At 38.9% G+C, this 13,738-nt stretch overlaps 1 protein-coding gene across 5 annotated transcripts in view; it reads left to right on the top strand.

The window, feature by feature from the left end:
• LOC102970112 (prolylcarboxypeptidase) overlaps nt 1-13,738 on the top strand; it is a 77,927-nt gene that overhangs the window by 20,428 nt on the left and 43,761 nt on the right. The window contains exon 1 of one of the 5 annotated variants that reach the window (XM_042958243.1): nt 11,692-11,783. The exons of the other annotated variants lie outside the window; for them this stretch is intronic. The gene's annotated coding sequence lies outside the window, so the exon portion shown is untranslated. Of the gene's footprint in view, nt 1-11,691; nt 11,784-13,738 lie in introns of those variants that run through there. 5 annotated transcript variants of the gene reach the window in all.

A 13,738-nucleotide genomic window follows, 5' to 3' on the forward strand; every position in this document is an offset into this window, starting at 1 on the left:
TTTACTTCTGGGCTCTCTGTTCTGTTTCATGGATCTATGTGTCTGTTTTTTTGTGCCAGTACCATACTGTTTTGATTATTACAGCTTTGTAGTATATCTTGAAATCTGGGATTGTGATACTTCCAGTTTTGTTACTCTTTTTCAAGATTGCTTTGGCTATTCAGAGTCTTTTTGTGGTTCCATATGAATTTTGGGATTACTCTAGTCTAGTTCTATGAAAAATGCTGTTGGTATTTTGATAGGGATTGTAGTAAATCTATAGATTGCTTTTTAGGTACTGTGGACATTTTAACAATATTTGTTCTCCCAGTTCACAAGCATGGAATATATTTCCATTTGTGTCATCTTCAAATTTCTTTCATCAGTGTTTTATAGTTTTCAGAGTACAGGCATTTCACCTCTTTGTTTAAGGTGTTTTGTTTTGTTTTTGAGAGAGAGTGAGATCTTTCTCTCAGAAGTGATCTCAGAAGCATGAGATCATGACCTGAGCTGAAATCAAGAGTTGGACGTTTAACTGACTGAGCCACCCAAGCACCATGTCACCATCTTAAGTTTATTACTAGTTTTTTTTTTTAATTATTTTTGATACAATTTTAAATGGGACTGTTTTCTTAATTTCTCTTTCTGCAACTTCACTATTAGTATATTGAAATATGACAGATTTCTGTATATTGATTTTGTATCCTGTGACCTTACTGAATTCATTTATCAGTTTTTGTAGTTGTTTTGGTGGTCTTTAGGGTTTTCTATATGTAGTATCATGTCATCTGCAAATAGTGAAAGTTTTACTTCTTACCAATTTGGATGCCTCTTATTTCTTTTTGTTGCCTGATTGCTGTGGCTAGGGCTTCTAGTACTATGTTGAATAAAAGTGGTGAGAGTCAACGTGCTTGTCTTGTTTCTTACCTTAGGGGAAAAGTTTTCAGTTTTTCTCCCTTAAGTATGATGTTAATTGTGGGTTTTTCTTATATGGCTTTTATTTTGTATGTTCACTCTAAACCTACTTTGTTGAGGATATTTATCATGAATGGATGTTGTACTTTGTCAAACTTTTTCTGCATTTTCTGTATGATCTTTGAAATGATCATGTGGCTTTTATCCTTTTTCTTGTTTCACGTTGATTGATTTGTGAATATTGAATCATTGTTGCCTCTGGGAATAAATCCCACTTGATTGTAGTGAATGATTTTTTAAGTGTGTTGTTGGATTTGGTTTGCTAATATTTTGTTGAGGATTTTTGTATCCAAGTTCATCAAGAGATATTGGCCTACAGTTCTCTTTATTTGTAGTGTCTTTATCAGGTTTTGGTATCAGGGTAATGTTGGTCTTGTAGAAAGAATTTGGAAGCTTTCCTTCCTCCTCTATTTTTTGGAATATTTTGAGGAGACTAGGTATTTAACTCTAAATGTTTGATAGAATTCACCTTTGAAGCCATCTGGTTCTGAACTTAACATTCATTTCTTCTTTATTCACCATGTTGTTTTTCTTCTCAGTGTTGATGTGTTTGCAAAGTAGCAGAGCTTATAATTGAGGTTTCCTGACTTGGACTGTATTTCTAAACATTAATGAGCAAAGCAGAATACTATAAGGGAGAAAATTTATTTCTTTTTTAATAGTCATGCATTTTGGGGCCAAACAAAAATGACTCTTTTAAAAACGGGGAGCTCTAAGAGGTACTAGGCTGTGGGATGAAAATACTACTTGTGAATAGTTTACCTTCTCATTGTAGGCTGCTTGGTTATAGTTTTAAAGGGAGACAATGTCCTATTGTAAGTAGTTTTGGGAGATTATAATTATTACTCTTGAATAATTTCCTTCAGAATGTGCTGTTTGTTTTCCACGAACTTTGCTTTTTAAATGAAATAAACTTTTGAGGTGAAGATTTCCTTGGTTATACTCTTTATGGCAGCTCTCTTCTCTTATAGAAGATCCTTTATGTAAATTCTATCTTCCATTATTTTTACTGCCTTAATGAGAACAGAATTGCTCCTGGGGAAAATGTACTATCAAACTGCTTTTTAAGGTTTCCCAGGGGTCACATGCCAACTGTTGTGAAAACATTGCTATGGTTGTAATGTACTTTTATGCGTGCGTGTGTGTGTGTGTGTGTGTGTATGTGTGTGTGTGTGTGTTTAATACCACAAAGTGTGGGCTTCCTGGGTGGCTCAGTTGATTAAGTGTCTGATGTTGGCTCAAGTCATGATCTCATGGTTCATGGCTTTGAGCTCTACATTGGGCTCTGTGCTGACAGCTTGAAGCCTAGAGCCTGCTCCGGATTCTGTCTCCCTCTCCCTCTGCCCCTCCCCTACTCGCACTCTTTCTTTCTGTCTCAAAAACAAGTAAACATTAAAAAAATATACCACAATGTGTAATTACTGATGGCTATCAATCATCAGGGAGTATTTGGTATAATTCAATAAATTTTGAGCCTCTACTGTGGTCAGGGATTTATACAAACACTACCTTCTAGGGAAGATATTAATACTCCTTTTAAAGATGAGGCAACTAAGGTTCAGAGATGTGAAAAAATGTACTGAAATTCACCTAGCTTGGAAAGTGGCACAATTGGCTTTTCAACTCAGGACGTGTCAGGCAGCAAAGCTGGGCTCTTTCCACTGGAGAAGCAGCCACTCTGTAGGCCTGGGGTTGCCCTGGAAAACTTTATGGAGGGGACACTTCTTAAATGAATACTTGGATGGATGGAGGATGAAGTAGGGAGTTTTCTGTAATGACGTGGGTAGGAAAATATTCCAAGCAGGGGAAAATTCACATGCAGTAGCCTGGAGACTTGAGAAAGCATATTATGTCCAGTGGGTTTCTGAATTATGAAATAAGAGAGGGACAGGCAATGGAAGATGAGGTTGGAAAAGAGGTGGGCAGGGTCCCAGTAGAGGCATTATCATGTCCTCTGAGTTTGCCTTCATTGCAGCCTCCTATACCAGCAGTTAGTTAGATTGTGTTTCCTCTTTGCTGCTATAACAAACATCTTGTGCTACCTGGATTCATGATAGCATCCATTGTGTAGAAATAGTTTCTTTACTTGCTTGTCTCAACTGGGCTATGACCTCTTTTAGAGCAAAGACTGTGCCTTTTATCCTTGTGTCTGGTGTAGCCAGGCACATGCAGTAGGCAGTCAGGAAGTAGTGGGAGTATGAAAGGGCCTTGTCCTTGCTGAAGAGAGTCAGTATTGAGTTGGATTTTAACATGATAATTTTTGGATCTGTCCATATTTCCTGATGCTAACATACCTGATAGAAAGATAACATAGTGTCACTGGTAGACAAAAGGGGTGAGAGCAGAGTTAATTGGTTCAGGTAGGCTTCTTGGTTCTCTGGTGTCACATTACACTTCTCACTTTTTCTTTCCAATTCAACTCAACAGTTATTGATGAAACAGTGCTATACCCATTGTGCTTTGTGCTGTGGGGGTTCAGATGTGAATAAGAGAGAGGAGGCAGACTGTTATTGAACATAGTAGTGGAAGTTTTAGCCTCTGCAATCAGACAACACAAAGAAATAAAAGGCATCCAAATCAGCCAGGAGGAGGTCAAACTTTCACTCTTGGCAGATGACATGATATTATATATAGAAAACCCAAAAGATTCCACAAAAAAACTGCTAGAATTGATTCATGAATTCAGCAAAGTTGCAGGATATAAAATCAATGCACAGAAATCAGTTGCATCCCTATACACCAACAATGAAGCGACAGAAAGAGAAATCAAGAAATTGATCCCATTAAAGTTGCACAAAAAACCATAAAATACCTAGGAATAATCTAACCAAAGAGGTGAAAAATCTATACACTGAAAACTATAGAAAGCTTTTGAAAGAAATTGAAGAAGACACAAAAAAAAAAAAAAAAAAGGAAAAAGATTCCATGCTCTGGCATAGGAAGAACAAATATTGTTAAAATGTCAATACTCCCCAAAGCAATCTACATATTCAATGCAATCCCTATCAAAGTAACACCAGCATTCTTCACAGAGCTAGAACAAATAATCCTAAAATTTGCATGGAACCAGAAAAGACCCCGAATAGCCAAAGCAATCTTGAAAAAGAAAACCAAAGCAGGAGGCATCACAATCCCAGACTTCAAGCTATACTCCAAAGATGTAATCATCAAGACAGTATGGTACTGGCACAAGAACAGACACTCAGATTAATGGAACAAAATAGAGAACCCAGAAATGGACCCACAAACGTATGACTAACTAATCTTTGAGAAAGCAGGAAAGAATATCCAATGGAATAAGGACAGTCTCTTCAGCAAGTGGTGCTCGAAAACGACAGTGACATGCAGAAGAATGAACCTGGACCAGCTTCTTACACCATACACAAAAATAAACTCAAAATGGATGAAAGACCTCAATGTAAGACAGGAAGCCATCAAAATCCTTGAGGAGAAAGCAGGCAAAAACCTCTTTGATCTTGCCCGCAGCGACTTCTTACTCAATACGTCCCTGGAGGCAAGGGAAACAAAAGCAAAAGTGAACTGGGACCTCATCAAAATAAAAAGCTTCTGCACAGCGAAGGAAACAATCAGCAAAACTACAAGGCAACCGACAGAATGGGAGAAGATATTTGCAAATGACATATCAGATAAAGGGTTAGTATCCAAACTCTATAGAACTTATCAAACTCAACACCCAAAAAACAAAGAATCCAGTGAAGAAATGGGCAAAAAACATGAATAGACACTTCTCCAAGGAAGACATCCAGATGGCCAACCAACACATGAAAACATGCTCCGTATCACTCATCATCAGGGAAATACAAATCAAAACCACAATGAGATACCACCTCACACCTGTCAGAATGGCTAGCATTAACAACTCAGGCAACAACAGATGTTGGCAAGGATGCGGAGAAAAAGGATCTCTTTTGCATTGGTGGGAATGCAAGCTGGTGCAGCAGACACTCTGGAAAACAGTATGGAGGTTCCTCAAAAAACTAAAAATAGAACTACCCTACGACCCAGCAATTGCACTTCTAGGCATTTATCCATGGGATACAGGTGTGCTGTTTTGAAGGGACACATGCATCCCCATGTTTATAGCAGCACTATCGACAAGAGCCAAAGTATGGAAAGAGCCCAAAGGTCCCTCAATGGATGGATGGCTAAAGAAGATGTGGTATGTATGTATATGTATATATGTGTGTGTGTGTGTATGTGTGTGTGTGTGTGTATAATATTATATATTACTCAGCAATCAAAAAGAATGAAATCTTGCCATTTGCAACTACGTGGATGGAACTGGAGGGTATTATGCTAAGTGAAATTAGTCAGTGAGAGAAAGACAAAAATCATATGACTTCACTCATATGAGGACTTTAAGAGACAAAACAGATGAACATAAGGGAAGGGAAACAAAAATAATATAAAAACAGGGAGGGGGACAAAACAGAAGAGACTCATAAATATGGAGAACAAACTGAGTGTTGCTGGAGGGGTTGTGGGAGGGGGGATGGGCTAAATGGGTAAGGGGCATTAAGGAATCTACTCCTGAAATCATTGTTTCACTATATACTAACTAATTTGGATGTAAATTTTAAAAAATAAAAAATAAAATTAAAAAAAAAACAATAACAACAAAAAAGAGAAGGCAGTATGATGTGGTGGGAAAAGTCACTTTCATTAGAATTTCTATAAAGAACAAGTGAGAGAATGTACATTTAGGCCTTAGGTGCAGCCTTTGCACTATTCACAGGTACAAGTGGGATTAATACACAATCATTTGATCAACAGATTCTAACATCTTATTTAGGGTTACTTTAGTTTTGGGTTAATAATAGTATACAGCGGGGATAGGATATGTGTCTATAAATAACTACCATTAAAGAGTACATTTGAAAAATGTTATAAGAGAACTAAAATTACTAGAGAAGCACAAAGAAGTCAGGAAGGCCAAGGACTGCTTTGCATAGAAAATGGCATTGAATAGAATCCCCTGGACCTCTTCACACAGTGACATAACTGATAGAAGGCTATGGAGATTAAAGGCTTAATTAACTGTTATCTGCTCTGAGACCCCTTCTCTGACCATTGTACTAAAATTAGGTGTATCTCTGTATTCTGTTATGGTTTCTGAGTGTTTATTTGTGTCTTTGCTTATTTGTTGTCTGTTTCTATCATTAGACTATAAGCACTGTAAAGGCAGTGACCACCATATCTAGCTTGTCCACTGTTGTCTGTAGTACTTACCCATGGTAGGCACTCAAGAAATGCTTTTAAATGAATAAATGACTGTAACTACTCACTGTCACTTCTCTGTACATCCTATTAACTCTGGGAAGTTGTTATACAAGATGGTGACACAATGGCAAAAGCACCTGAAAGTAATCAAAGAAGCAACTTGGTCGTGTTTGAACTTGTCATTGTTCTGAGTTTTTTGGTTTCAGCTGAGGATATCCTTTTCCCTTTCCTTTATCTTTTTTACAGTGTCCTTATCACTCAGACCGGATGAATGCTGAAAACAATGAGTAGTCTATAGAGTGTATTTTTAAGTTGATGATTAAAGGTCTCTAGAGACCATTTTATAGTGAAATCGGGACTGAGAACTTTGACGCTGGAGTTCCCCAGGAAGAAGCTTAGGCAGCTACTTTTCTTCAGTTGCTTCCTTTTGTGGATGATTTTCATGTGAGGATTTCGTAAAGTTTAATATTTTGGAATGCTAAAAGCTTTTAAAATCTTGTATTATTCAATGTATTAAAAATAATTCATTTTAAAGCAATCTCTAAAAATGAATGCTGTAGATTTTTGTTTCAATGGTTCTCACAGTGTGATTCACAGAAGATCCTCCATGGTGGAGGAGGAGATGCATTTTAGCATGTGGTAACATTTGACAGAGGTAACAAGGTAAAGATTGTGGTCCCTGATGGCTTTTGTCTCATCAGAGGGGAACAGAGGCCGTAAAGTTTGAGAACTTCGGGGTCTCACTTTGTACAATTTCTTTAATTAGATTTTGGAGGAAAAAGGTGGAAATAGAATCTACTTTATTAACTTCCACTATTTACTAGGAGGAGCCTGATGGCCTTGGAAGTCTTGTATTAGTTTAGTGGGGCTCTTACTATTTAGAATGCCCACAGTCAGGTTCAGTGCAGAATCAGTTATTAAAGAGCAGCAATGGTGGTTACATTGGTTCGGAAGACTTCATTTTGTTGATGGCTGTTGTGCATATACTGCTGCTACTATACACTGGGCCCTTTTTCATTGTGATCTTTCCTGGGTGTATTATGATTTTGGAAAGTGAACATTGTTATATGTGATATATATAACAATTTAAAAGAGATCTGGGCTTGGGCGGCTAGTGGCTCAGTCAGTTAGGCTCCTGACTCTTCAGTCTGACTCAGGTCATGATCTCATGGTTCGCCAGTTCAAGCCCTGTGTTGGGCTCAGTGCTGGCAGCACAGAGCCTGCTTGGGATTCTCTCTCTCCCCTCTCTCCCTGCCCCTACCCTGCTTGTTTCTCTCTCTTGAAATAAATAAACTTAAAAAAAAAAAAGAGAGATCTGGATTAAAACTTAGCTTATTTATCAGTCTTGCAGTGATATCTCATCTGGCCCTTTCAGTAGTAACCTTCTGTTTATTCTTTCTCCCTTTTTAAAAATCGTCTTCTCGGGGCGCCTGGGTGGCTCAGTCGGTTAAGCGTCTGACTTCGGCTCAGGTCACGATCTCACTGTACGTGAGTTCGAGCCCCGCGTCGGGCTCTGTGCTTACTGCTCAGAGCCTGGAGCCTGTTTCAGAATCTGTGTCTCCCTCTCTCTCTGACCCTCCCCCATTCATGCTCTGTCTCTCCCTGTCTCATAAATAAAACGTTAAAAAAATTAAAAAAAAATAAAAATAAAAATCGTCTTCTCTAGGCCCGCCTCCGCAGAATAGCTGGAGTGATCTCTTTAAGACATGGGTCAGAACAAGTCTTAAAGCTCTTAGGGAAAGGGGAGGGGACGGTGCCTGGATGGCTCAGTTGGTTAAGTGTCTGAGGTCAGATCAGATCATGATCTCATGGTTTATGGTTTTGAACCCTGCTTGGGGCTCTGTGCTGACCGCTCAGAGCCTGGAGCTGTTTCAGATTCTGTGTCTCCCTCTCTCTCTCTCTGCCCCTTCTCTGTTTGTGGGCTTTCTCTCTCTCTCTCTCTCTCTCTCCCCCCCCCCCCCCCCCCCCGTCTCTCAAAAACAAACAAACAAACAAACAAACAAACAAAAAAGCTCTTAGGGCTTCCCATTGCCGTTAATGTTAAATTTAAACTCCCTACCCTAAGCCTCATCCCATATTCTTCTCCCCCTTATTCACCATGCTCCAGACACTCTTGACACCTTTCTGTTTCTACAACATGCTAAGTAAGCCCTTTCTGGCCTCTGAGCCTTTATATTTTCCATTCCTTCTTTCTGGAATTCTTCCCCTGGCTGGCTCCTTTAGGCTTTACCTTCAATGCCACTCTGTGGAGAATACTTCTGTGTTAGTTTCTTAGAGCTATTGTAACAAACAGCTGTTTGTGTTAGTTTCTTAGAGCTGTTGTAACAATTCTGTTGTTGCCAGAATTGGTTTGTTTAGGGGGACCAAAGGGAGAATCTGTTTCATGCCTTTGCTAGTTTCTGCTGGTTGCTGGCAGTCCTTGGTGTTCCTTGGTTTGTAGCTGTGTAATTTCACTGTGTCCTTCTGTTGTCACATGGCTGTCTTTCTTTTGTTCATCTGTACCTTTACATGGCATTCTCCTCTCTGTCTTTGTCTCTGTGTCTCTTCTCATTAGGACATTAGTATATTAGATTAAGGGTCATCTTGCTCCAGTATGACCTCATCTTAACTATTTACATCTACAATGACTCTATTTCCATATAAATTCATATTCTGAGGTTCCAGGAAGGATATGAATTTTGGGGGGTTGAGGGAAACCCTATTCAACCCAACACACCTTTCCTGAACTCTTAATTTAAAGTAGGCTGTAGCAGTGGAGCAATGTCTATGAACATACTCACAAATTATTTATTTCTGGCGGGTAGTGAGGAAGGCACTTCATTAGACCGCATTTCATGCATTTTACTCAATTCTGGGCACGCCATGCATGAGAGGAACATAATTGAACTAGGATGTGAATGGGGTTATGAACATTTCAGAAAATGTTATATGGGTAAGAAACAGGGTTGCTCTGTTGGAGAAGATCTGAGAAGTCATCACAGCCCTCTGCAGGAGGACTGTCCCTTCAGAGGAAGGGAAGTACAGAAGATTGAATGGTGTTACTTATACCTCAGGACTGTGGTCCTGTATGTGGAAAGCATGGTTTTGCCTTTTTAGGGGTAGGGCTGGGATATTTATTTTTTTACACTATAGCAGATACCAGCCTGCATCTTTCAGAAGTTCTAGCATGGTATACGATTATAACAGTGCTACCAGAAGAATATTTTGTGTGTACAGAAACATTCAGAACACTAGAGTATAGGGGCACCTGGGTGGCTCAGTCAATTAAGTGTCTGACTATGGCTCAGGTCATGATCTGGTGGTTCGTGGGTTCGAGCCCCACTTCAGGCTCTGTGCTGACAGCTCAGAGCCTGGAGCCTGCTTTGGATTCTGCGTCTCCCTCTCTCTCTGCCCCAACCCTGCTTGCGCTGTCTCTCAAAAATGAATAAACATTAGAAAAATTTTTTAAAGAACACTAGAGTATAAAGGAAGAAAAATGATGGTAATACATCATATTATATTTAACAAAGCAGGAGAATATTAACATGTAAAGCTTTGGTAATATACAGCATTATATAACTTTTATAAGATTATCATTGAAATACATATTGCATATATGAGTTCTGTCAAGATTTTTTACTCCATGAAATGGAATAAATATAACAGAGTTTAGGTTCCCTTTCAAGTCAGCAAGTGGATTTCGATAGCATTTGTCTATGGTGTAGAGGACCTCGTGGTTCTAGTGTTGCATCCACACGACTCCTGAAACAGAATGCTACAGGCACCAGTGACAGTCACAACAAAGTTTATTACAATGAGAGGCAAGGCCGACCGATCGGGACCAACACTCTTGATAAGAGTGCGGCCCTGAACAGCCGGGGTACAGAGTTTTTATAACCGATCACATCGTTTTATCATCACCTGGGAACAGAACAAAGAAACAGTTTCCAGATGAGTTAGAAACAGTTGCCTAATGAGGTGTTTACTTTAGACTTTCTGCCTCTAAGTTGCAACCAGTGGATCTCCTTGACCCTGCCTCGGATGCTCTTTTCTTTGAACTTTTGCTTCCTTAATTGGTGAAGCCTAATTTACAAGAGTATGAGGCGTAATTTATAAAAGTAAAGCAAGGCTGTTATCTCTTAACCTTCAATGTCAACACAAAGCTGTTATTTTTCAAGCTAAGCATTAGCCCTACACTACAATTTAACCCTTACACTAGGTATTCATGTTTGTGTAGAGATCAGGGATGATCTCTGGTCTTTTTACCCCTGTCCTTCTGTCAGCTTCTTTATGGAATTCCCATCCTAGTTTTATATAGCTGTTAAATGTCTCTACTCCTGCTCCTGGGTTGTGGATCTCTGCTGAAGCAAACCTACAACTAGGCAGATTGCTATCTATGCCTGCAAATTCAGCCTCCACCTCAGGGACCCTCAGGAGGCCTAAGCATCAGTTCCTTCTTCCATGTCACACTTTTACCTCTGTCTTCAAATCATTGAAACACTATGCCCTGTCCCCTACTTCACTGATTAAGAAACTAAGTTGCTGTGTAACAGGCATTTTAGCTAGAACCCCTTCAGTTTCTTCCCTTTCCACCTAGAAATGTAACTCCTCCTGCAGCCATCTGTTTCTCAGTGAAGGAGAGGTTCTTCCTCCTGTCCAAGTCAAATCCCTCCATCTGTGCTGTTGACCGCATTCTGTCTTGCCTCCTCAGAATCCCCCTGCATCATGATATGCCTCCTTATATATATTTTCAACTGTTTTGTCTAATCATGTGCTCTTGGCCATGATACCTCTTATGTGTTTCTTCCTTCTTTACAAAACTCTGTTGTTGAATAAGTGTATCTTACCCATTGATCAGATCAACATTTTGTAGCACATTTGGGTTTACCAAATACCAGTATGCTGCTGAATGAGCTGTTATGATATGCATTTTACAGGAAACTGTCATTCAGGTTATGTAACTGTGCACTGGCTGAGAACCACACCTTTAAATTCTTTCCAGTCCTGAAAATTGTGGCTATAACGCTGTCACAAGGTCAGGTATATTTTAGGTTGTATACTTCAGAAGAATGCTTATTAGTTTTCCCCCTGCCCCTACACCCAGATGTTGGTCTATTGTCTATATTAATTTCATACTTCTTTATCTTCCTGTTTGTACTCTCAGCAGAGGGCATGCAGTTCCTGTGTCCTCAGCATCCTGGATAAGGCTAACTATTGTGAATTGGTTTTAGATTTTATGCTTGGGTCAAAAGGCACAGCCACTTACAGTGTTCTGCAACTCTTCCAAAGCCAATAGTAGACTCATGCAGTAAATGAGCCTGCACAAACTTCACTCTTGGGCACTTTGATCTCCATTCTCTTTGCTTTGAACCATGCTGTTCTCTGAAGCCCCGTTGGGTCTAATTTTACACCAATAGCAGAGCTAGGATGTATGCATGCAATCATTCATTCTCTGTATATTCACTGATGTTCTTTTATGTGCTAGACATTATACAAGTCCCTGGATATTTAGTGGACAAACCAGACAAAAGTCTCTGCCTCAATTAAGGCTGTTTCCAGTGAACCAGTTTCATTCAATGTTGGTTTAGAGATGCAAGCTCAGATTTCAGGTAAGTTTCTCTTTATAGGAAGATTTTCATTGCTATATCTGGAAGCAGCCTGATGAATATAATCTGATCTCTCATTTCTTCCCCTCATAAACTGTATACCTCCTGCCATAAAACAACAACAGTTCTTGAATAAGCTTGTTCTGCACAGCTTATCTTGTTCGCTTTACTTGAAATGCTCTTCTGTTTCTTCTGTACCTGAAAAAATCTTGTTACTCTTCAGAGTTAAGCTTGGATATTACCTCTTTCGTAAAGCCTTGCATGATTGCCTCAGGCAGGATGGTGACTACCTCTTGTGAGCTCCCATAGCCCTTTGTAGAACTTAACTACACCATCCTGTGATTGTTTCTTAGCATGTTCACCACTTTTGTTAGATTCAAAACTTGACAGATGGAATTGTATCTTAGTTCTCTTTCCTTAATGCCTATCATTTAGTGAGTACTCAATACATATATTTATTTTTTATTTTACAGAGGGAGAAAAAGCACAAGTGGTGGAAAGGGGTAGAGGGAGAGAGAATCTAAGCAGGCTCCCTGCTCAGCATAGAGCCTGACACAGGACTCGATCTCATGATCTTGTGATCCTGACCTGAGCTGAAATCAAGAGTTGGACGCTCAACCAACTGACCTACCCAGGTGCCCTTCAGTACATATTTTTGAATGAAAGAAAATCTAATACAGATGTGATTTAGTACAGTATAATTTCCTTATGATTATAGTGAAATAGAAATATAAACATATATACATATACATGTATCTTGGAGGAAATCTTAAATGTTTACAAGCCTATTTTGTTGATTATCTTATACATATAGAAAAACGCACCATCCTAATTCTAGAATCCCCTTATTCTCTTTTAGAGTCACTTTCCCCCTACAAGAGTAACCACTATTCTGATTTTTAAAAGCATGAATTTTTGAATCCTTACTTTAAAAAGGATGATGAATGCCATATTTAAATTATGTGACTATATCTTTATTTTGAAAAGATAGATTTCGGGTGCCTCAGTGGCTCAGTCAGTTAAGCATCTGACTTCGTCTCAGTTCATGATCTCATGGTTCGTGGGTTCGAGCCCCACGTTGGGCTCTGCACTGATAGCTTGGAGCCTGGAGCCTGCTTTGGATTCCGTGTCTGCCTCTCTCTCTGCCCCTCCCCCTCTTATGCTCTGTCTCTCTCAAAAATAAACATTAAAAAAAATAAAATAAAAAGACAGTTTTAAAATAATTGGCATCACTATATCTCATTTAAGAGTTTGGACTTGAAATCTAATCTGAAATGTTATGAATCTAGTGCATAAAACTTAATAGGCTCTCCCACTACTTATACAACAGCGCCCTCTGACTGTGTAATATTTCCTAAAATGTATGTATTTAGTAATCATAGTAATACTTTCTAATTTGAGAGCTTAAGCTGTGGCCAGGTAACTCTAGTGGTACAAAGCTTCCTGAAGCCATTGGGAGTTGATCATGTGATTACTGATCATCTGGTGCTTGCACAAAGTTAGTCAACAGATGATGCCAGAATCGTTGTCTGATCCAACACTTAACTGTTTTTTGACAAAACATGTTTCTTTTTTTTTCCCCTCAAAGTCTTAGAGTTCTTTTTAGGTAAGTAGTATTTTTTTTAAATTATTTTTTAATAATAAAATTTAAATCCAAGTTAGTTAACATATAGTGTAATAAAGATTTCAGGGATAGAATTTAGTGATTCAGCACTTCCATATAAGACCCAGGCTTGTGCTCTCCTTAAATGCCCATTGCCCATTTAGCCCATTCCTGCACCCAACACCCCGCCAGCAACCCTCAGTTTGTTCTCTATATTTAATAGTCTTTTATGGTTTGTCTCCCTCTCTGTTTTTATATTATTTTTGCTTCCCTTCCTTATGTTCATCTGTTTTGTTTCTTAAATTCCTATGAGTGATATCATATGATATTTGTCTTTCTCTCAGTGACTTATTTT

This window comes from Panthera tigris, chromosome D1, assembly GCF_018350195.1.
Source record: "Panthera tigris isolate Pti1 chromosome D1, P.tigris_Pti1_mat1.1, whole genome shotgun sequence".
Classification (NCBI taxonomy): Eukaryota; Metazoa; Chordata; class Mammalia; order Carnivora; family Felidae; genus Panthera; species Panthera tigris.